Here is a 24070-nt window from a genome sequence, read left to right as displayed (position 1 = left end):
GAACCTCTTTATAGGTGGCCAAAGGGAGGAAGGAACACTCCAATTACATTAAACAGTAGGTGGTCACATTTTTCTCTTAGACACTTAATTGATCCTCCTTTCCTCCTTGCAAATAATCCTAGGCAAGTTTGAAAACTAAAAAAATGGATGGCTCATTGAAATGAATTTTGAATAATGCACCCCATGGAGGAAAATGCTTCAGGGTGCCAAACCTAGACTGCTATGGAGCACCACAAGAAGCCTGCAATAAGAGAAGCTGTTAAAGCTTAAGTCCTTTGTTTGGAATATTACCTGTCAGTCAGAACTGAACGTTATATGTTTGTGGAAGATCAATTTTTCAGTATTTCTGGCCTAAAATGGAATAGTCTGATCATGTATTCTTGAAGTTTTGATTGGAAAGTTTTTGCAGCACTATTAACAAAAAAACACAGCCAGCCAGTGGAAGCACATGAAATATTTAAATATTTTTCAAATAATTAGAATTCTGCTCTTCCTTTACTGATAGTTATTTAAAACAGCTCGTTTAGTGATCATTCTAAGTTACAACAGCGCTGAACACTTTTCATGATTACAACCACTGCAGCATCCTCCAAGGTCGTGGGATCAAAATTCAGACACTTGACTCATATTTATGACAGTTGCAGTGTCCCGGGCATCATGTGATCCCCTTTTATAACCTTTTAACAAGCAAAATGGGGAAACCAGATTCACTTAATGACTAATTTAACAACTATAGCGGTTCACTTAACAACTGTAGCAAGAAAGGTGGTAAAATAGGGCAAACTCAGTTAACAAATGTTTCACTTAGCAACAAAAATGTTGGACTCAATTGTGGTTGTAAGCTGAGGACTACCTGTATTTTATGATGGCTCGCTTCTGCCCTTCTTTCAAAGAAAGGAAATAGAGTCCCAGAGTTGAGTAATGGATTTTAGGAGGAATGTTGAAGATCTTATCAGTAGGCTGCATAAAATTCACTGGATATTCTAGTAGTTCAAGTAAACAGCCCAATGAGCTATCTAGCCCAAATGCTACTGGTTATGTCAACCACAGACACATGAAATTGAATGCTGGGTAACTTCAAAAGAAGTCCCCATGATTTGTAACATTTAAATCAGTCAGGCAGTGGTAAGCAAATACATTAAGATAGAAAACTAGCCACCTAAAGAGCATAAGGGGAGTTTTTCCTATCTGTATTTATTTTTTCAGCCCTTTCATATTTTCAAACAGCAGTTGGTCCTAAATGCATTTACAGTTTCTAAGTGTCACTGCTTACAGTTTTAGTTATTTCAATCACATTTCTATTTCTACTAGAAGGACAATTTCACAATAAAATCCCACTATAAACTCTCTTCAATTCTTTAGTATAAAAATTAGGGTGGTCTTATGCTTTGACGTTTCACTTAATCATAAGAACTATATCAAAACCACAAAATGTTGTTTTGCCTGAGAAGAATAAGGATCCCCCCCCCACATTTGACCTATTTTCATGCCTTTTCATAATTTGCATTTGGTTGGTACCAAACAGTAAAAGAAACAGCTGACAACTGATCACAAATAAGAAATTGATACAAGAAGCAGACATAATATTTAGGAAATGTGGACAATGCCATTTCATAAATGGAACAGTGGAGTAAAGAATCTATGAGAGGATAGGAAATCATTTTAAAAATCCAGTTTGGGAAAGTCAATAAATTGTTTGACTCAAAAAATAAGTGTAGGTATGTCCCTAAGTCGAATTGTGAAATCAGCTGTGAGATAAACTTGGGGACAGGAGAAGAGTCACAGCCTAAACAACAGACAGGCAAAAAGAATCTCAGCCTACAGAAAGAATGGACTGGGGAAAGCTTCTCAGAAAGGACCCTCCCTGGCCTCTTGGACATAAAGGGAGGGAGGTGAGACATGCTTTCACACCAGCAAGATTCTGTTACTATAAAGCAGGTGATGTCACAGTTCCCTTACAGTCCTATCAACTGTTATTTCCCTGCCTTACTCGATCTTTATTGTATGTGATTATTCATTATCTTTTCTTCTCCATAGAAGAACTCTCAGGGTTTCTGTATATTTGACCCCTACCTTGGTTTACGACTGTTGTAATATTTTAAAGAAATAGTGCATTTACATTGCATTTATATTCTGTTTTCTGTGGTCCAATAAGATCCTGTGCATTCTAGTGGGAATGCCCCCTCTTCTCCAATCATAACTTGTTGCCCCCCTTGGCCCTATGTCTTGGACTCCAGGGCTGCTTGATTCCTTCTAAAGGACCCATTGGGCTCACAATTCTAGTTTTTTAAAGTAGTGTGCACATCAAACTTTTTTTTTAGCAAGGGAAATCTTCTTCCTAGGATTTCTCTTCTTTTAGCCAAAGTTAGAGTAATAATGATGAAATTCAGATTAGAAAATATCATTACAAGAGGGACAGAAGCTCATAGCTGTCTATGGCAGATTTGTTAATTTCACCTGGTTTTTAAAAAGATCTATCAAACTTTTCATAATTATTTTGTTAGGAAGTTTCACATGTGAAATAATAAAAGAAAAAAGAAAAAGAAAAAAGACAGTGAAATTTCTTCAGAAGATACCCCGCAGCCCAATCACCCAAGACAAATATTCAGGACATTTTTATTGCTAAAGGGTATAACATAATCCTAAAAGCACAACAGAAATTCTCCTAACCTTACATCACAGAAAATCAAGGCAGAATACCGTATTTTTCAGAGTATAAGACTCACCTTTTTTCCTCAAAAAAGAGGCTGAAAATCTGGCTGTGTTTTATACATTGAATACAGCATTTTTTGCCTCCTGAAGTCTCGCCCCCTTCACCAAAATTGCTATGCATAGCCTTATGAAGGCTTTCAGAGAGCTCCTGGGGGCTGGGGAGAGAAGAAATGAGCAAAAAAACCTGGGCCTATTTTCACGAAAAATGAAGCGTTTTTACGGAGGTTTGCAGAGTGCAAAAACTTGTTTTTTCTTTTTGGAAAGCTCTTTAACTGATAAGAATTACATTGATCAAGTGATGCACCAGCAGAAACAAAGTCTTAAGGTTTGTCAGAAATTTCCTTCTCCAGCACATGGATAAAGACACCTGGAAACATCTACATACTTACCTACTCTCTTTCTCCCTACCTACCTACTGTATTTCTCTCTCTCTCTCTCTTTCTATTTCTCTCTATATCCCTCTACCTACCTACCTAAGTACCCATCTACCTACCTACCTACATACATACATACATACATACTCTCTTTCCCTATCTACCTACTGTATTTCTTTCTATCTACCTACCTACCTACTGTCCCTACTGTATTTCTCTCTATATATCTCTTTCTATTTCTCTCTATCTATCCCTCTACCTACCTACCTACCTACACTCTCTCCCTACCTACCTACTGTATTTCTCTCTCTCTCCCTTTATCTACCTACCTACCTACCTAACTAACTAACTAACTAACTACTTAACTACCTAACTATTCTCTCTACCTATCTACCTACCTACTGTATTTCTCTTTCTTTCTCTCCCTCTCTATCCCTCTATCTACCTACCTACTTTTTTTTAAAATTTGCCTCTTCAAAACCTTGTCTTATACTCCAGAGTCTTATACTCCAAAAATACGGTAATTCTGAGTTTCCTTCCTCCCCTCTCCTTACATTTTATGTAGTCACCCTTGAAGTTCTCCTTCAAGGCTATCTAGGTGCTGCTCAATTGAAAGCTGTAGAAACTATTGTAATGCCAAAGATGAAGAAAAACTCGAATCCAGGCTGAAATGCTTTGGAGACAAAGAGCTTAAGGCTGATATACACAACAACTGGAATCTGTAGCAGCCTTCTATCTATATAGCACCATACTATTAAAAAACTGTTTCAAACTGCATCAGCCTTCTGGCACCTTTCTGATTTGATGCACTACAATTCAAACACCTCTGGACAATCTGGATTTTCCATGGGTTTATTCAGGAAGTGTTGGATAAGTACTTGCAGCACAGTTCAATAGAAATCAATTAACTTGCTGAACTGTCTTATGGAAGCTGGGCTGCCAACAAAAGGCATCTGGAAGGGAACAAAGTTTAATACAATTTAATTGCAGAAGGAATCTTGAATTGCTCTAAGTGCTGCATTTAATTTATTTCAAATGACACAAAAAAGTTTGTTCCTGAAATTTTTCAAGACATAGTTCTAAAACAGGCAAAACTATAGTTCTAAAGTTCATAGTTCTAAAACAGACAGAAACTATCCTCCAGTTGGCAAAAGTTTACATAAATGATTGTATTTTAGCCCTTGTTTTCACTGAAAGAACGTAAAATATAGTTTGGAAAATGTTCAATTCCGTGTCCCAAAGGTGCTTTTCCAAAGGGCAAGTAGATTTTCTTGATTTTTTCCTTGAAAACGTTTTGCTTCTTGGTTACGTTTCTTGGCAGAGATGATGCAGAGGTTAGAATGCAGTACTGCAGACTACTTCTGCTGCCTGCCGGCTGCCTGCAATTTAGCAGTTCAAATCTCACCAGACTCAACCTTCCACATTTCCTTCCACATTTCCTAGGTCGGCAAAATGAGGACCCAAATTGTTGGGGGCAATATGCGGATTCTGTAAGCCACTTAGAGAGGGCTGTAAAGCACTGCAAAGTAGTAGATATGTGTATTGCTATTGCTCTTGCTAATCTTGGATGAGAAGAGAAATATTTTCAAGGAAAAAAAAAAACAAGAAAATCCATTTGCCTTTTGGAAAAACACCTTTTTGGACGATTGAACATCTCCATATTCAATTCAATGTGAATGGAATCATCCAAAGTGATTCCATTCATTCCATGTATGCTTCCAGGAGAGGATATTTAGGAATCTATTTCTGAGGGATATCAAGGGAACGAAAGAAAAAAAAATCTTCTACGTGATGGCCCCACACTGTAGAATACCTCGTACCTTGTACTTTCTTACTGTTTTTTTTTTTAACTGTCCAGATAAGGAACGTTGGTCTTATCTGAACAGTCATTATCTGAGTGCTGCAGGAGAATCCAAGCATGGGTTAATTTCTGTCTATCTTCCCAGAAATTCTGCTGCCTCAGCAGAAGCAAACTTGTCCAATTTGTAATTTCTGACAAAGGGTGACAGGGACGCCCAAGTTGCCACCCAACAAATGGCTTTAATAGGTACTTGCGTTGCCCAGGCCACCATGGTGGCAGCACTTCTGGTGGAGTATGCTGTTATGAGGCCTGGGACCAGTCTGGCCTGATGTTTGTACACCATCGCAATGCATGCCTTCAACCAGTGCCCTCTGGTTGATGGGGTCACCTTCCTCCCATAAGAGGCCAGTTGGAAGAAATGAGGCAGTCCATTTTATATACCTGCACAGTGTCCTTCTGACATCTAAGGTATGCCAACGTTGTTCCCTGGGATGTCTGGGTTCTGGGCAAAAGTTCGGCAAAATAACCTTTTGGACCTGTGGAAACAGGAGTTCACTTTGGGGATGAAAGAAGGGTCCAGTCGCAAAATGACTCTGTCCGGGTGGATGATGCACAACTCACCACCAACTCCATAATTCTCTTGGCCGATGTGATGGCTATGAGAAAGGCAGTCTTAAAGGTCAGATGCCGGAGCCTAGAAATTTCAACAGCTCAAACGGTGCAGAAGTGAGCACTTGTAAAACAATGGAAAGTTCTCAGGTTGGGTACCGATGGACTTACAGGTGGTCTCAGGTTCATAGTGGCCTTCAGAAAGCTACACCCTGGGGTGCTGACTAAATGACTGGTGGGCATCACCTGCTAGTATCGTGAACAAAGCTGCTACTTGTCTCCGGAGGGTGTTGGGAAACAACCCTGTCGAGACCCTCCTGTAGGAAGTCCAGGACCTACAGAATTGATGCTCCGATGGGATCAGTGTGCTTCTTGGAAAACCCCTTACGAGAAGGCAGACCAAGTCGTGTTGTAAATCCTAATGGTCGACAATCATTTGGAGGCCTGGATCGTTTGGATGACTTTGCCAGATAAACTGTCCTTCTGCAGGAGCTCCCTCTCAAGTGCCACACGGCCAACTGGAGCCACTGAAGCTCCAGAAGGAGTAAGACCCCCTGGCTGAGAGAGACATGGTCGTGGGGTATTTTCCACGGCCTGGCCATGGAGAGGCTGATGAGGTCAGTGTACCAGGACCACGTGGGCCAATGGGGAGAAACCAGAAGAACTTCCGCCTTCTTTGCCAAGATCTTCCTGATCACCCTGGGATGAGAGGGAGTGGTGGAAACACATTCAGGAGACCCTGAGGCCAAGGGCAGCAGGCGGCATTGACACCCTCTGCTCCTGGTGACTGGAACCTAGGAAAAAATTGGGAAGATGGGTGTTCTCCAGCTGGGCAAATAAATCGACCGTGGACTGACCGAACCTCAGCGACAGTTGATGGATGCAGGCGCCACTCTGAGTGATCAACTGTGGTCCTACTCAGCCAATCCACTCATATGTTGTTTACTTTGGAGATATGCTCTGCTCTCACGGATCTATGGCTAACAATTTGATGAAGATCCTGGAAGCCGATGACAGGACAAATAGCAGGGCTTTGTATTAGTAATAGTGTCCTATATAGAAAAACCTCAGGAACCTTATGTGGGATGACCGAATTGGAACATGAAGATACACTTCCTTTAGATCTATTGATGTTAAGAGGTTGCCCTCTCGAATGCATCCCAGGATTGAAGGGATTCCATCTTGAAGCATTTTACGCCAGATGGATGTTGAACTTCTTCACATCTAAGATTTATCTCCACCCCACCTCACCCCACCTCAAGCTTTTTTTGTACTAGAAAGAGAATGGAATAGAATCCTGTCTTCTCCTGCCCTACTGGGACTGGTTGTATGGCCCTGATCTCCAATAGATATTGAATTTCAGTTTCTATGAGGGTTTTCTTGGAGGGGCAGTGGGCTGGGGCAATGGGGATGGGCCAGTGAATGAAGTGCCTTGGGGGCAAGGAGATGAACTCCAAGGGCCAACCTAGCCTTATTGTTTGTAAGACCCACGCATCTGTAGTGATCTTCTCCCATTGAGCGGCGAAAAGTTGTAACCGCCACCAATGGGAGGAGACTGCTGGTGGTCACTTATTTCTACAAAAGCGTCTGTTGCCTGACACTCCCAGAAATGACCGTCATAACCACAGTGGGAAGAAGGCGGGGCTTAGCAGTGAGAAGATGGAGTTTCAGGCTATTCCTGAAATTCCTCTATTCCGAAGGATTTTTGGACGGGTCGTTGGACCCTAGCTGTCCCGTAGAAGACAGTGAAAGGTAAGGGGAGATCCAGTGACCTCAGAGACGATCGCAAAGTCTCTGGGGGGCGTGGAATTAACCCCTCCTGCCAACTCCTTTCTGGATTAGCTGTATGCTAACTGAAACTGCAGGTTGCCCCTAAGAATGGCCTGAGTGGATTCACCTGGTAAGCTGATTTTATTACTCAATGAGAGACGGTCCGCACTAAAATCTAAGCTAATTGAAACCAAAGAACAGAAGAATCCAGCGGCGAATTGGCTTTTTCTTTAATGGATTTATGGCTGCTGGTTACTCTATTTCTTAAATGTTTTGAATGCTGTTTACGTGGACAAAGAAAAGTTTACTTTATTTCAACACCCCCTCGGGCTTCCCTTAAGTGGGCTGTAAACCAATTTACTATAATTTGGCTTCTTATAACTTGACACTTTTATTGCTTGGCTGTGTTGGTCTAAGATCAGATAAGATTGCATAGCTCTCAGCGTGTCTTCACTTGTGAATATCTTCTGCGTCACATCATGGCGTCTGTACTTGCTTCAAGTGATTCATTTCAAAAGATTTTTTCCGTTTTTCAAAGGTTGTTTGATACGTATGAAAAATCTGAAAAAGAATCTGAAAAAAAAATAGACTATTTGTTGTTTTTAACACTAAAATATGAAGGAAAGAGTCAGAGTGTTGAATGTTTGAATGCTCCTGAAATTCAAATGAAGAATGTTAGAAAGGAAGCCTTTCATCTTGTTGACAAGCCGGGCGTCTGGTTCACTTCGGAGGCAGGAAGAGAAAGAGATGCAAGAGGGGGACCCATACAGAAAATTTATTTCAAAAGACAGAGCGTAGAAGGAATGAGAAATATTAAAGAATCTGTACTTTATGAAACATTATCTGCAGAATTTTTGACACCACCCTTGAAGATTCAGGACAAATTAAGTGGAATAAACCAAGGACAACATTATTACATCAGAAGCATCCTAAGCAAAAAGGTGTAAAAGGTGTGAAGATATTTCTGTTTGGACTTGCCTATAAAAACGTTTGGGGAACTTGTTTTAAGAATGGTAAGAGGACTTTGCTATTGGAGAGACACAGGCTGATAGATTGAAGAATAAAATTGAAAATTAGCTAAATCTAATTACTCTTATTTGTAATAGATATAGCTGAATAATAATTGATATTGATAGTAATGTATATAATGTGGAGTTGATATGATAAATAATAATTGGATATGAGAAAGGAAGGTTGGAAATATTTTTGGATTATATATAAAGGGTTTTAATTACAATAATTATCACTATTATAAAATAAAATATATACAGTTAAATGTTAACTAATATAGGGAAAATGTTATGATATATGATATAACTATATAAAGAAGGGAGAATGATAATAAATTATACTGCATGGAAGATGGAATTTCTGGTATTAAATATTATGGATGTTCAGCTAAAATAGGATATGAGGATTTGATGTTAATAGAGGATTTTGCAAACAAGTAATGAAATGTCAGCATGTGGCTATGGATTAATTCTTTGGCATAGTTAAGGATGAAGGATGTTTAAACAACTATAGTCAACTAAAAGTGGAGGTATAATGATGTTAATATGGTAAACATTTGAGTTAAGATATTTGAATTAATATGAAATAATGGAAGAGATGCACCAAAACATGTTGTAACCAGCTGATATACTTTTTCTTTTTGATAATATATACCTGTGTTCGTTTCTTTTCTCTTTTTTTTTGTTTTTTTTATTCCCTCCCTTGTCTTTTGTTCTTTTTGTCTTTTTTGCTCTTTTTTGTGTGTGTTTTCTTTTTTTTCTTTTTTTGTGATTTTTTCTTTTCCCACTGGTGTGGGTATGTATTGCTTAAGAATATTATTATTATCAATATCTTTAAATAATAATTACAGTCAAATGAAAATGGATATATGATTGAGTTTGAGTTTATTATTTATAGGCCGCCCTTTTCCCTGAGGGGACTCAGGGCGGCTTACAATTTATAGGGAAGGGGGGGTACAAGACAATAAAACAATAAACATAAAACAGTGCAAGTAAAAATAAAACACAACATTCATCATTCGGGTGGGGGCAGGTTACGATCTTTATCCCCAGGCCTGACGGGATAGCCAGGTCTTGAGGGCTGTGCGGAAGGTCTGGAGGGTGGTGAGGGTACGAATCTCCACGGGGAGCTCGTTCCAGAGGGTCGGAGCTACTACTGAAAAGTCTCTCCTCTGCGTAGTTGCCAGTCGGCACTGACTGACAGATGGAACTCGGAGGAGGCCTAATCTGTGCAATCGAATAGGTCGCAGGGAGGTAATTGGCAGGAGGCGGTCTCTCAAGTACGCAGATCCACTGCCATGATGATGATGGTGATATGTATGAATATCTGAGTTAAAATGCTTGAGTTATGTTTGTTGACTGTGGAGGAGATGTACCAAAGTTTATTTGTGACCGACTGATACACTTTTTATAGCATGTAAAGAAAGATGTTGTACTTGTTTCAAATTAAAAAAATTTAATAAAAAAAAAATCATAACCACAGTTTCTAACATTACACTTACTTTTTTATTCTTTGGAAACTGAAGCAATAGCTTGATCAAAATAGGAAATTCAAGGCTGAGATAGGACCATGAATATCCAGGTTTAAACGTCACACTTTTTGCCACTACATTACATCTGTTATTAGTACCGTTCTTCTTTATTAAAACTTGCATATTCCATCAACTGTCTGCTATATCATCTCTTCTTTGCTCTTACATCGATTTCCCCAGTGATCCATCAACAAAATTACCACATCACTTTCTTTTTAGAGATCAGAAATACTTGCCAATTGAAGCAAAGGTGCTGCCAATGTTATTTGCCCCAAGACACATGAACATAAGTGGAAATGATACATCAGCTATCTTGGGAGAAGCAAGGGGAAAGAGCAAAAAGAATGGTTTTATTTATGGCTAAACTTAAAACAGAAAGAAAAACAAAGCATAGCTCCTAGGTATCCTATGGGAGACAAAACAGTAATAAAGCTAAAGCCATAAGGGGACAATTGACCGCCAAGCTAACCAACAAATTATGAAGAGAGATGATAATGGGAGATAATCACCGCAAGGCATCTAAAATTTCCTTTACAGAATTTCCTAATAAACTATCCATCTATCAATGAAAGCAACCAAACTTTTTTTTCCTTTAAAAAGCAATTCTAAGTCTCAGGTCCAAAATTCACCCATTGCATTAAGGCAGAGCTTGCTTAGCTAAAGTAGTATAATAAACACCTAGATTATATTACACCAGCAGAAATGAACACGTGAGGCAATTTCAAAAACAGATCCAAGAACTAGGGATAAGGTTTACTAGGGGAAAAAATAGGAAAATTGCTATCACCAACGTTCAGCATCTATGTTGATTCAAAAAAACTTTTTAAAAAATTCATTTTCATTTTCTAATAGTTCTTTTCTTCTTCATATCTTTCACGGATTACCTCTTCTTTTGGAATGAACACGCTTGTTCACACCTGTTCTTGTTTTTGTAACTGTCAGACTTGCTAAACAATTTTTTCCCTTTCTGAAACCTTTTATATAAACCATAATTAGATAAGTTTATATCATAATTATGGTTAAAAAACAAAATAGCTGAATTCAGCTAAATTAAAATGAAGCAAACCACTTTGAAGCTTACCACTAGGTGTGAACACAATATATATTTGATAGCCAGCTATATTTCAATCAGGTACTTACACATTGCAGCTGTGAGCCACAATGCTGACTGTGAAGAAGAGTCAATTCTTGCATGAGGTTTATCCTTTTGCCCCACTAAGCCCATATAAAATATGCAACTCTATGCTGACCTTGAAATACTTCAGATTTAAGGATTACGTTCAAGACTAGAAACAAATACATAGCAATATCAACACAACACATACTGGGAGAATATGTCACTGCAGATGATACTGAATACCAAATAAATAAATGCCCCCACATGGAATTAGATTTTTATTTTGAACGCTTTCACCAAAACACTGAAACCACAATGATAACTTAAATAAAAAATTCCCCCTTTCGACAATCTCAGCAGGATAAAACAACGTACTGTCCAAGTCCCCAAGAAAAGAATGATAACCAAACAAGTTGACCAACAACGCCCATTCCACCATCAACGTCAGCTTCAACCTGTATACAGATCAAATTTGATGTTATAGTAAAATTACACAATAAACGTATAAACACCATGTTATGTGGCAAAACAACAGATTTTCATCCATACCTCCATGCTTTCAATTTTCATCCAGAACACATCACCAGATTTAACATTTATTGCCAGATTCCACAATGCAACCAAGTTGTTCTCACCCAGTTTTCAGAGATGTTTATCTAGCAGAATTAAATCTGACATTCAAGAGACTGAATGATCCACTCAACAAGATCAAAACACAAATCAATAGAGGCAGATAAATTTCTAGGACACAAAGACAGAGCACAAAAACAGAATAACAAAACACCATTTGGTTGTCACTTTCAGCTTATAGCTCAAGGTACCAAACTGCACCATTAAAAAGCTACAGATCATACTGGACAATGACATCACACTTTCTCAGGTATTGGCTATAGTCCCATACTTATGTAAAACAACCACTCAACCCGAAGCAGATTGTCACAAAAATATGAAACACAAAACAAGTATGCCAACATATCTTGGGTATAAATCCAGATTTCCTCCAATATTTATACCAATAGCACAATCATTGGCCCAAACAACCTTATACACAAAGTTAGTGATGCCTTCACATGCTCTTCCTCTAATGTGATAATATGGTATCATTTGCCAGCAATACTGCTCTAGGTTTTATACTGGATAAACAAACCAGAGGAACAGAAATAGACCCAAATTTGATCTCAGGACTTCAAACAGTAATAGCAGACTATTAAGCCTCTCAGGGCATTTCAACATAGATCTATTTAAATTAAGATGACCAGATTTTCAGATTGATAAAGGACACAGAGCAACAAAAATTTTCATACAACGCAAAAATAGTATTGTAATATATTTTTTTATTTCAACATAACTACAATTTACAAATATAAATTGTAACTGTTGCCAAACATCAAAATTTTGATCACGTGACCATGAGGATGCTGCAACGGTTGCTAAGTGTGAAAATGGTCACTAAGTGTGAAAATGGTCATCAGTAACTGTTTTCAATGCCATTGTAACTTTAGTCACTATACCACCTTTTTTGCCACAGTTCTTAAGTGAATAACTGCAGCTGCTATTTTGTATTTTGGATAGAATCTTTTTTTAAATAGTCTAAGACAATTTAAAAAAAGAATCCACACAGAATAAATTGAAGTAAAACATTTCAAACTATTCCACACAGAATAAATTGAAGTAAAACTATTTTTAAAAATTCTATGCACAATATATTTCAAAGTATTGTGCATAGAATTTTTAAAAATGGTTTCACTTCAATTTATTTTGGATAGAATCTTTTTTTAAATAGTCTAAGACAATTTAAAAAAAGAATCCACAGAATAAAACTATTTAAAACTATTTTAAAAAATCCTATGCACAATAAGTAAAATATTATTTTAAAATACATTAAAAAAAGAAAAGAAAAAAACCCAGCTCACTTACCAGCAGGCAGACACTCCAAGTCAATCCAGAATGATGTAAATGTTAATACAAAGAACTGAGCAAATTAAAATGGTGAAAGTAGTCCCAGAGAAATATTTTTCAAAGAAAAATATTTCACCATTTTTCCCACACGAGCCAACCTCCAACCTCCGTGCCCCTCCCCTCCGGAAAATCCAGGAACACTCACTACTTTTCTAGCCAAAGTATTTCCTGGAGCTCTATGGTACTGGGTCATCTTTTCTTATAAAAGTAAGTAAAAGGGGTGGGGGGGTCTGTTTTCTTGCTTTAACATTTTAATATCTTCAATGAAAGTACTGAAACAGAGAGAGAGGTTAGACAGAGTGTCTTTTGTCTTGCCCCGGTTAGGATTTCTTAAGCAAATCCACTGGGCTTTCAACATGAAGCCAGAAAATCAGGACTTTTTTAAAACGCCCCGGGACATGGGACAAATTGTTAAAAATCGTGACTGTCCCACCAAAATCGGGACGTCTGGTCACCTTAATTTAAATGGTAACTATTTCAGACTAATCTAACTTCACTAGCACAGGTAACTTATTTCAATACAGATCTATTTAAATAACTATTTCATGCTAATCTAACTACACCAGCGCAATAGAGTGAAACTATAGAAATAACATACATCAAAGAGTTTCAAACTATTTCAGAAAGTCTTAACAAACACAATGGAATTTTAACACACTGCAATTGCCTATTGATATTAATAGTATATTTCCCCAACTAGCCCCTCTCCCCAAGCATCCTAATTAAAAATCTTATATATGTTTAGCTATTCCATGCATATAATAAAATGTATTGCAGTTCACAAATATTATACTTTATGTATTACTTTGAAAAAACGTTATGTGACTTATATTTGGCTAGCATAGAATTACCATCCTCCTATATGAAAAGAAAATGTAAATAGTTTTTCTGAAAATTGGAACTTGATTATTGCTTGAACATTGTAGACAATTAAAGTAGTAAGACATTGAAGCCAACTTTCATTAGTTTCAGAAATTTTCAGCATGTTTTACACAAAGCAATTCATACTGATTCTAACTGCATTGCAATTTTATATTGATCCAAGATGCCTGTTGAAAAATAATATGTAACTATAGAAACATAGCTACAATACAAAGTTAGGCATACTTCCATCATCGTAAAATATGCTTAATTTTATGCTGGACAGTAGCCAACTAACATTTTGAGAGAAAGGTGTGGCTATACAGTTTAAATTTAGACTTCATATTAAGTAATACCTGGCACAAAGAACATAATAAATATAATTACTCTAGAGTTAAGTTGATACATAGTTTTATCCTATAGTATTTATAAAAAAATATTCTATTATTCAGGTACAGTATTTATATTAAAACTGTGAACAAGGGACTCTATTATTTATGTGACTTCCTCACTTCAGATCCAGCAGAAAGTCCAGGAAATGTGGGCTTGGAGGATTAGGAAGTGGAGCTTTTCTATAATAGCACTTTCCCCAAAGGAACCTACCCTCTTGGCTCACAAATACTATGCTGGCATTACATAAAGTTTGAACATCATCACTACTTCCCCAAAAATGGGATCTGGGTTAATAGAGTCCTCAAAATGGATGTGTTGTCTGCTAAATATTTACACTGCCCCTACTACTACTAAGCATACTAGATAGTACTTTATACCTAAAAGAACAGACAGTAAGATTACTTTATTCCAAAGAATCACACAGTAAAAAATTTCACTTGGTATCGCAGTCAAGGGTAGAGTACATATTGCCAGAAAATTAGATTATATATATGTGATGCTGTATATCCTTGATTGCCACAATATCATTGGAAAAAAGCAAAAGGCAATGTTTCTCCTCTTCTAAAAGAAACCATTTCTGAAACTGCTGGAAATATAGTTCTATGGAAGGATATACCAGTAGAAGTGGTGTATTAAGACAACTGGTACTCAGTTTTAAGCTCAACCCCAGCCGTGCAAGGTTGAAGAATTATTTTAATAAAATCAACACATGGTTGTTATTGTACACATGGACAAGTGAGTGTCATATACATTACCTCGATCTTTAAGAATCCAGAATAAAAAATAATATATTATATAAAGGTAATAGTTTCCCTTGTCCAGTTATGTCTAACTGTAAGGGGCAGGGCTTATCTGTTTCTTAGCTGAGAAAGCCGGCGTGTCTGAAGACCCTTCGTGGTCAGGTGGCCAGCATGACTAAATGCCAAAGGTGCAGGGAATACTGTTATCTTCCCATCAAAGTGGTATTTATCACATTTGCATGCTTTGTAACTGCTAAATAGGTAGGAGCTGGGGCATGTAATGAGAGCTCACCCTGTCGTGCAGCACTCGGATCTTGAACCCGGGCTGTCAGCTTTCCAGCTGAGTTTAGCATCTTTAACCACTGAATCACACACACACACAATATATTATGTGCTATATTATAAGAATAATATAAAAACGTGTACACACACCCCACATGGGTTTTATTTAACATTTTAATAATGTTCATTAAAATGCCTTTCTCTTTCATGGGAGCTCTGGGTATATTTAAATGCAATGTTGTATACAAAATAAGTTTAGAAACAAAAAGAAAGGTGAACAAAAATCAGGCAGATTATATTTCCCAATTTCATTTAGCTACTAAAATAAAAGTAGCACAAGCAAGAGTTTAAATTTGTGGTTACAAAGTAAAAAATCCTTCCCCTTGTTTTACTACACTAAGCCATTATTCTATAGTATAGTATAGTATAGTATAGTATAGTATAGTATAGTATAGTATAGTATAGTATAGTATAGTATAGTATAGTATAGCTTTTATTGTCATTGTACATCACATATACAATGAAATTGGTTGGTTAATCTCAGTCTTCCGTAGGTTCAACGTCTTTTGTATGTCCTGTGTCTTTTACCACATTACTCGTTAATTCTTATAAATTAATTTTAAATCCATTTTCAGATCAGTCTCAAGTCCACTAAAACTTATTCAGAAATTCTTTCTTAACATCTTTTAAACAGTCTCTTTATGGAGACAGATCATTTTAAATTAATGTCTGGGAACATTGTTCAAAAATATCCTTCAATATGCTGAATGTTAAAATATTTTGCTACATTCTATTTGTATGCCAAATACAAGTTCTCTTGTTATTTAACTATAATTTTTTGTTACTTCTAGTTCCCTGAAGTGTACAACCTACAAATCCCATGCTTTCAGAGTTTTGTTACAGAATTCAAAATAAAAGTATTTTCCCATGGAAAGATTCTTATAATTAATTCCAAAATTTTATTTCAAATATATCTAGAAACCTAGTCCATATGTAACTTTTTAAAATCAAAGTTTTAATTATCCCTTTGAAGGTTATTCCAGAAAAACTTAGATTTATAATTTATTTCACTAAAGATTGAAGGAAACTCACCCAACGCTATAAAATTTGTTGATAACAAAGGTTCCTACTAGATGAAACACAAATAACGAGCAAGTGAAAGTGATTAGGAAAGATATGTGAACCCAAAATCCTTTTGTACGTGTCAATCGTGATTTAAGTGAGACACCACTTCCTCATCTCCCAACGCTTTAAACCTGCCATAAACTGACTGATGTCTTAATAATTAAATGGGAAACTCAAAAAACCAATCATTAGAGTGACCTGGTTAATCATCCTTTACAAAAAATATTTCTTAAAACTTTGAAGAATTTTGTGAGAAGGAACAAAGAAAAATGAAAAGTCTTAGGATATAATTTGAAGGTACTAAATATCAACATTGTTAAAAATAGAAGGAAAGAATGTAAAGTTGGTTCACTGAATCAAGGTTAAAATAGATACGTTGTTAATCTGGTAAACTTAATGAACAGGCTGCCCCTGAAGAGTGTTCGAAGACTGCAGTTGGTCCAGAATGCAGCCGCGCAAGCGATATTAGGTATACCTAGATACACCCATGTTACACCTATCCTCCGCGAGCTGCACTGGCTACCCATTGGTCTCCGGACGCGCTTCAAGGTGCTAGTCGTTACTTTTAAAGCCCTACATGGTTTAGGACCTGGCTACCTGAGAGACCGCCTCCTGCCATTTACCTCCCAACGACCAATAAGATCACACAAATTGGGCCTCCTCCGGGTGCCGTCGGCCGGTCAATGTCAGTTGGCGGTTCCCCGGGGGAGTGCCTTCTCTGTAGCTGCTCCGGTCCTATGGAACGATCTTCCCGTAGAGATCCAGACCCTTACTACTCTTCCGGCCTTCCGTAAAGCTACTAAGACTTGGCTGTTCCGGCAGGCCTGGGGCTGTTGATCTGTATCCAGCCCCACTCTAACAGTATGCATGGTGTGAAATTTTAACCTTTGTATTCTTATTTTAATTTTTATATATGTTTCTTTGTCTTGTCTGTAAGCCGCCCAGAATCCCAAGGGAGTGGGCGGCATACAAATGTCAAGAAATTCAAATTCAAATTTACTAATCAGGACTGGAATGATAACGTTTTTAAAAATTTGGTTATAGATAAGATTCAATATGGAAAAATTATCATTTGTTGTATTTTAAGAGATAATAAGTTATTAAAATTGTTTATTTTTGTGATAAAGTTATATATAGATATTGATGTATATAGTTTTTTCTTTCTTTCTATTTTCTTTTCTGCACTTTTTTTTGTTTAGTTGGTATTTTATATTTGAGTTTTAATTTTTAACAAAATTACTATTTAAGAAATGGCTTTATACACAACTTTCATTTTAAGAAGCATAAAATATAAGGAAGCATATTTTTGTATCCACATGTCATTGAGGGTAATATTGTTTTTGACCTATTTAAGAGATTGCTTCATTCTTATCATTTAAAAAGAAAACTGATGACTAGGAGTTTTAGAATTACTTTGCACACCATGAAATGGGTTCCATGAACTATATAGGGAACAGCAGTATTTTCTTTATTTCATAATATAAATAAACAAATAGAGGGGAGAAACCAAACAAATATCAGCAGAACTGATGCAGACAAGATGAAGAAGATAGCTTTGCTTCTCACTGCAAAATTTTAAAACTGGGCTTGCCGGTATCTGAAATGCTTTTTTTTTTCCAGATTAGTGCTTTCTGCAGAATTTTTAAAAAAGAAAAATTCCTATCCCTCATTCAGAAATAAAAACTACATGTCTCTATTTATCCTTTTCCATGTGATGGCAATACTTTAGACATTCTCTTGAAATATATCAAATTGCTGGAGTTGGTGCAACCAATGTTTTCATTCTTTCTCTTTTAGTATATTATCAATCTGGCACGAATGCACAAGTTTCTCTTCTCCCAGGATTACAGAGTAATAGGTGCATTCAATATGGTGACCTGCAGTTTATAGGCATGCTTCAGACTCAAAATATATTCCAACAAATAGTCTGGGACTTGTTGACTTACATCATACGATTGCCAGTGGCAATTTTAAACAAACTGGTTGGAGAAGTCTGGGAATTAAAGTCCACACATCTTAAAGTTTGAAAGATTGAGAAATGCTGATCTAGAGCTAGTGGAGTTTAACTGGTAAGACCAGAGAAATCCAAGTTCACGTATATCCCAAACTACACAAACTCAGCAAAATCTACTCAATAGATATTTTTTATAATAATAAAGACTAAAAGGCAATGTTATATATGCTACTTTTAGCACTTGGAAGAAATACAGAATATTGATTTTGAATATGATTAAATAAAATATAATACTCAAAAAAGGATTTATATCTTCTATCACTGATGTTTAAGACATACTAATCTTTATTGTGCAGTTGTAGTATCCACAACTTTTTTCCTACTGATATCTGGAATTCACAGATTATTATTCAAAGCAAAATATACATGCCTGATAAATGATAATAGAGACATTTCAATTTATGAGCCACACCTACTTGTGACAGTATCTATTTGACCATATTCTATTGACTGTGTGGACTTTTTCAAGAAAACTGTTTAATAATATTTGTCACAAAGAACCAAATATTATGTCCATCACTCCAATTCTGCTGTCACCTATAAAAAGAATTATGCCAAAACATTCCAACAACCAGGTTCTTATTACAAATGTTCCGTAAAGAACAGTCATGTCAAAGTTCATGACAAAGAATGGCAGCTCTCATTATCTCACCTGGAGCTCATCAGTCTTCGCTATTTCAACTTCTATTTAACGCATTTCAATCCAAAGAATGGAATGTCAGAACTACCCTATGCCTTGACATGAAAGAAACAAACACTAAGTTTCCAGAAAACATTTTAGGGTTTGCTTTCTTGTAATGCAATGTCCCTCTTGAAATGATAAATTAAAATTACAATTTGCAAACAAGCACTGTCCCTGACACAAAAGGAGGTTAGATCAACACATCAAAATATAGAATTTGGCATGTCAGAATTCCAGAAGCAGATGCAGTTTGCCCCATGATCCCTAAGGAACAAAATTGGCCTAGCCACCTGCAAAAACCAGGAAAAGTTCCAAAGCATTTGAAGGCCAATCAAGTCTCCATAACTAATGGGCAAAGGGGGAGCAATGGTAGATTTTCAAATATATTTCTAAGTTCAGTAACAAAAATTGAGATGCTTTTTTTTCCCACTTCAAATGCCTCAATAATCACAATCTCGCACTGGAAATCTGTAATTAAGGCAAGAAATCAGAGGCTTTAAGATACCACCATTGGGCTTAGGGAGCTCAGAAGTGGACCCTGTGTTTAGTATCTGAACTGTAAAGGACAGAAAGTAATTTTCTCTTTCCACTAAAATGAAATGTTTTCATATAATCTGTCTGCTATCTTCTCTTACTACCCATTTGTTTCCTTCAAACGCAATTTGGTTTATCAGTCTTATTGATATAATGACATAATTTTGTTATTATTCATTTCCTAGATTTGTACCTGCCAAAATCAAAACATATGCAGTGATTCATAACATAATTCATTCTTAAAAATCGGTAATACAAAAACAGCTAGAACATTAACTGGAGCTAAAAAAAAACCATATTGTCATGGCTTCCACCTGGCCATCCAGCAACAGCCAGAGTCTAGAAGGACTTATATGTTGTGGACATTCTCTCAAAAGTATTGTAACCCTTCAGGAAACAATACTGGAGCTGTCACAGCTTCAATATACAAATATTTCGATATTTAGAAAATACCTAAGAACAAAAGCAAGAGTTTCATTACTGTTCATTACTGTTTCTCCTATTCTTTGTAGCCAAATTAGAAGTAGGTGCCAGAATACCTGCATTGTCACAGGTAACTAGACTGCTGGTTATTTCAAATGATCTCACCTAAGTTCAATGAAAGTTTGGATATTAAATAGGATTTATGCATCTTATTACATTTTTCAGGTTTACTGATAGCTATTTCATAAACTTTTTATTTCTATTCCTCCTTACCATGCAGAAAATAATCTACCAAATAATCCACATCATAATATTAGGACTGCTTCATTTTCCTCAACACATGTAACATCTCTGAAATAGTATAATTAATAACAAAAATAAACAGCTGAAATCTTAGGATTAAAACGAAGGAAGAAAGTTGTATTTTCCAAACGCAGGAGCAAATTTCATGGTATATAAAGTTTGTTAAAAAGTAACCAAATGAATAGACATAGTTCTAATTTCTCAAAAAGTTCTTTATCTCATACAGACTCTCTCTCACACACACCACTGAAAAATTCAGGACATTGAATAATTTATTTTCTTCACTTCAGAAGTTTTGATGGATCAGTGTGTGATCAAAGAGGTTAATCTTTTATATATGCTTTAATCTTCAAACAATTTAGAAAATAAAATAGCACGTTGAGTCCATAGTGATTTAACTTCTGGAGCGACAATTAGTTCAACCCCAATACCTAATATCAGGTGTGGATGACAAGCTGATTAATCATTTCCTGCTGTAATCAATGCATCAACACTTGTTTGATCCAAAAAAAGCTGACCTTGCATTTGCAGGGAAAAAAGGAATATACCTATAGGTTTCTTCTTCTCCTCATATGCTCTTTAATGTTCTGTGTCTTAAATTTCACTTTTGCTTTTCTTCCTTAGCTTCTAGTTTGCCTTTCATGGTTTTTTTCATCTCCAGTTTGATGTTCTTCATTTTTCCACACCTATGAACTTATTTTTCAGTTTCAGAACTTTACATTTACAGCTTACAATGAAAATATTACATAAAAATTGTCTAGAATGCATAACTTATATTAAAACAATGACTAAAATATAATTTATTGTACCCACAATGTAAAGCCTAGGCATCCTAGAGATGTATTATATCAGGGGTCCCCAAACTTGGCAACTTTAAGATTTGTGGAAGTTTGAAGACCTTTGTATTATATATTCCTTTCATCAATGTGGTCCTGCCTCCACTCAGGTTGTCTCTCTCTTCTTTTTCCTTGCTCTTTCAGCTAGTCCTTTCCTCTTTGCTAGAGGAAGATCTTAATTTTTTTTTCTTATTGTTTTTTTTTCTTTTTTTCTTTTTCTTTTCATGTGAAAAAGATTTTTATTTTCTATTTTTTTTCATTTTCATACACTCACATATATACTGTGCATAGCTGGAGCCATACAACATTAAACAATAATCGCAGCAATTCCTCTTGTCAACAATACCCCCAAAAATAGAAACCCAATATACCTCTTCCACTCTCCGTACACCTCTTTCTTCCACCCCCCTCCAACTTTCTATCTTCCCTCCATCATTCCCCTCTACCCTACTTCCCCTCCCCCTCTACCACTCCTCTCTCCCGATCCACCCCCTCCATTCCTTCTCACTCTCCCTCCCATCCTCTCTCCCGCCCTCTCTACCCATCTTTCTTCTATCCCACTCCTCCTCCCCTTGGTGTATTTCCACTATATATCAATGTACTTAACTTATCCTATTTTTACAGAGAAATTAAAGAAAAACAGTATACATGTGAAGTCGCATTACATTGAATCTAACACATCGTATCTAACCTAGTATATATCCCTCCCTCCCCCCACCCTCCCTCCCAATACCCCACCTCCCTCCCCCCCGACTTCCCAGAGCCCGTACACAGTATAGATTTTTAACAAACAGAGTCTAAAATATATTGAGAAAAAAAGAAATTAAAAAAGGGTTAATAATATCTCTACATTGATCTTAGCTTCTTGCTATGCTAACTTTGAACAGTTTAAATCATTCCTGATCTTAAGCATAGGCTATCTGGAATTTCTTAGTCCCATATTTGTTTTGTATATAGTCAATCCATTTTTTCCAGTCTCGTTTATATCTCTCATTTGAATGATCTTTAATATATGCCGATATTTTAGTCATCTCAGCTAAATTTGTAACTTTCAATGTCCATTCTTGAGTTGTAGGCAAGTCTTCCTTCTTCCAGTATTGCGCCACCAAGAGTCTTGCTGCCGTTATTAGGTGCAGAATCAAGTTAGTCTCTACCACTGTAAAGTCAGTACTTATACCTAGCAAAAATAACTGAGGAGTAAACTTTATCCTTCTTTTAAAGATGTTTTGCATAATCCACCATATTTTTATCCAAAATGCCTTAACCTTTTGGCAGGTCCACCATATATGAAAATATGTAGCATCGAGAGAACCACATCTCCAACATTTAGGCTGTAAATTCGGATACATAGAAGCCAGCTTTTTAGGATCTAAATGCCATCTATAGAACATCTTATAAACATTTTCTCTCAGGTTTTGAGCTTGTGTAAATTTCACATTTCTTACCCAGATTCTTTCCCATATATCCAACATTATTGGTTCCTCAATATTTTGAGCCCACTTTATCATACAATCTTTAACTAATTCTGTTTCCAAATCCATCTGTATTAATACATTATATATCCTCTTTATATGCATTAAGCTTTGATTTCTTATTTGTTTAAACAGATTATCCTCAACTTGGATAAAACCAATTTTTTGATCTATTTTCCACCTGGCCTGTAATTGCCCATACTGGAACCATGTTTGAACTACCTTCTCCTCTTTTAATACCTCTAAAGATTTTAGTTGTAGTACCCCCCTTTTCAAAATGAGAAGCTGTCTGTAGGTAATTCTATCCTGTTTTTGTGCTATATTCATATTTTCAATTGCGTGTCTAGGAATTGCCCACATGGGTACCTTGTCATTTAATTTATATTGGTATTTTTTCCAGACCCGCAGTAAAGCATTTCTTAAAATATGACTTTTAAAATTCTTGTCCAATTTTTTGTTGAATAACATGTAAGCATGCCAACCATATACCAGATCGTGTCTTTCAATATTCAATATTCTATCATTAGTTAAATGAGTCCAATCACTAATTACAGATAGCGCCACTGCATCATAATATAGTTTTAGGTTAGGTAATTTCAAGCCTCCTGTCTCGCGTACATCTTGCATTATTTTCATCTTTACCCTCGGCTTCTTTCCTGCCCATACAAATTTGTTGATACCCTTCTGCCATTCTAAAAGACTCGCATCTTTTTTAAGTATAGGTAACATTTTGAAGAGAAATAAATTTTTTGGTAAGATGTTCATTTTCACTGCCGCTATCCTACCCAGCAAAGATAAGTGCAATTTCTCCCATTTTTTCATCTCTAACTGTATACTATGCCAAAGTGGTTCATAATTATGCTTATATAGTTTCCCATTTGAAGTTAAAATTTTAACTCCAAGATATTTGACTTTTTTGACTACCTCACATCCTAGCATCCCTCCTAGTTCTTCCTTTTGTTTAGTACTCATATTTATAGCTAATATTTTTGTTTTTCCTAAATTTATTTTAAAACCAGACACTTGACCATATTGATTAATCATATTCATTAAAACCATACTGGATTCCTGCGGTTGTTCCAATATTATGACCAAATCATCCGCAAAAGCGCGCACTCTGTATTCTTGCTGCCTAATCTTGATCCCTTTTAGACCATCCAAGCCCCGCATTTTATTCAACAATACTTCCAAAGTTATAATAAACAATAGCGGGGACAAAGGACAGCCCTGTCTTGTACCTTTTCCAATTTGAAAAGAGTCTGTTAAACTTCCATTGACTATGATTTGGGCTTTTTGCTGCTGATATATTGCACCAATTGACCGTAAAAAGCCATCTCCTATCTGCATTTTTTGCAATATCTTCAACAGGAATTGCCAATTGACTCGATCAAAGGCTTTCTCAGCATCCAAAAATCAAGACCTGTAAGACCACAACAAGGAATATAAAATTCTATTTTTAGAAAATCAGCTTCAGGTGGATTTAAATATTGCCGAAAATTTCAAAATATCAGCAAAATGCAA

The 24070-nt window shown here is 36.3% G+C and overlaps 1 protein-coding gene across 1 annotated transcript in view; it reads right to left on the bottom strand.

Moving 5' to 3' along the window:
* TUSC3 (tumor suppressor candidate 3) overlaps positions 1-24070 on the bottom strand; it is a 162617-nt gene that overhangs the window by 137659 nt on the left and 888 nt on the right. The window lies entirely within an intron of this gene.

Source organism: Thamnophis elegans, chromosome 9 (assembly GCF_009769535.1).
Source record: "Thamnophis elegans isolate rThaEle1 chromosome 9, rThaEle1.pri, whole genome shotgun sequence".
Taxonomy (NCBI): Eukaryota; Metazoa; Chordata; class Lepidosauria; order Squamata; family Colubridae; genus Thamnophis; species Thamnophis elegans.
Note: the sequence above shows the minus strand (reverse complement) of the source record. Positions and strands in the feature narration are given on the sequence as shown.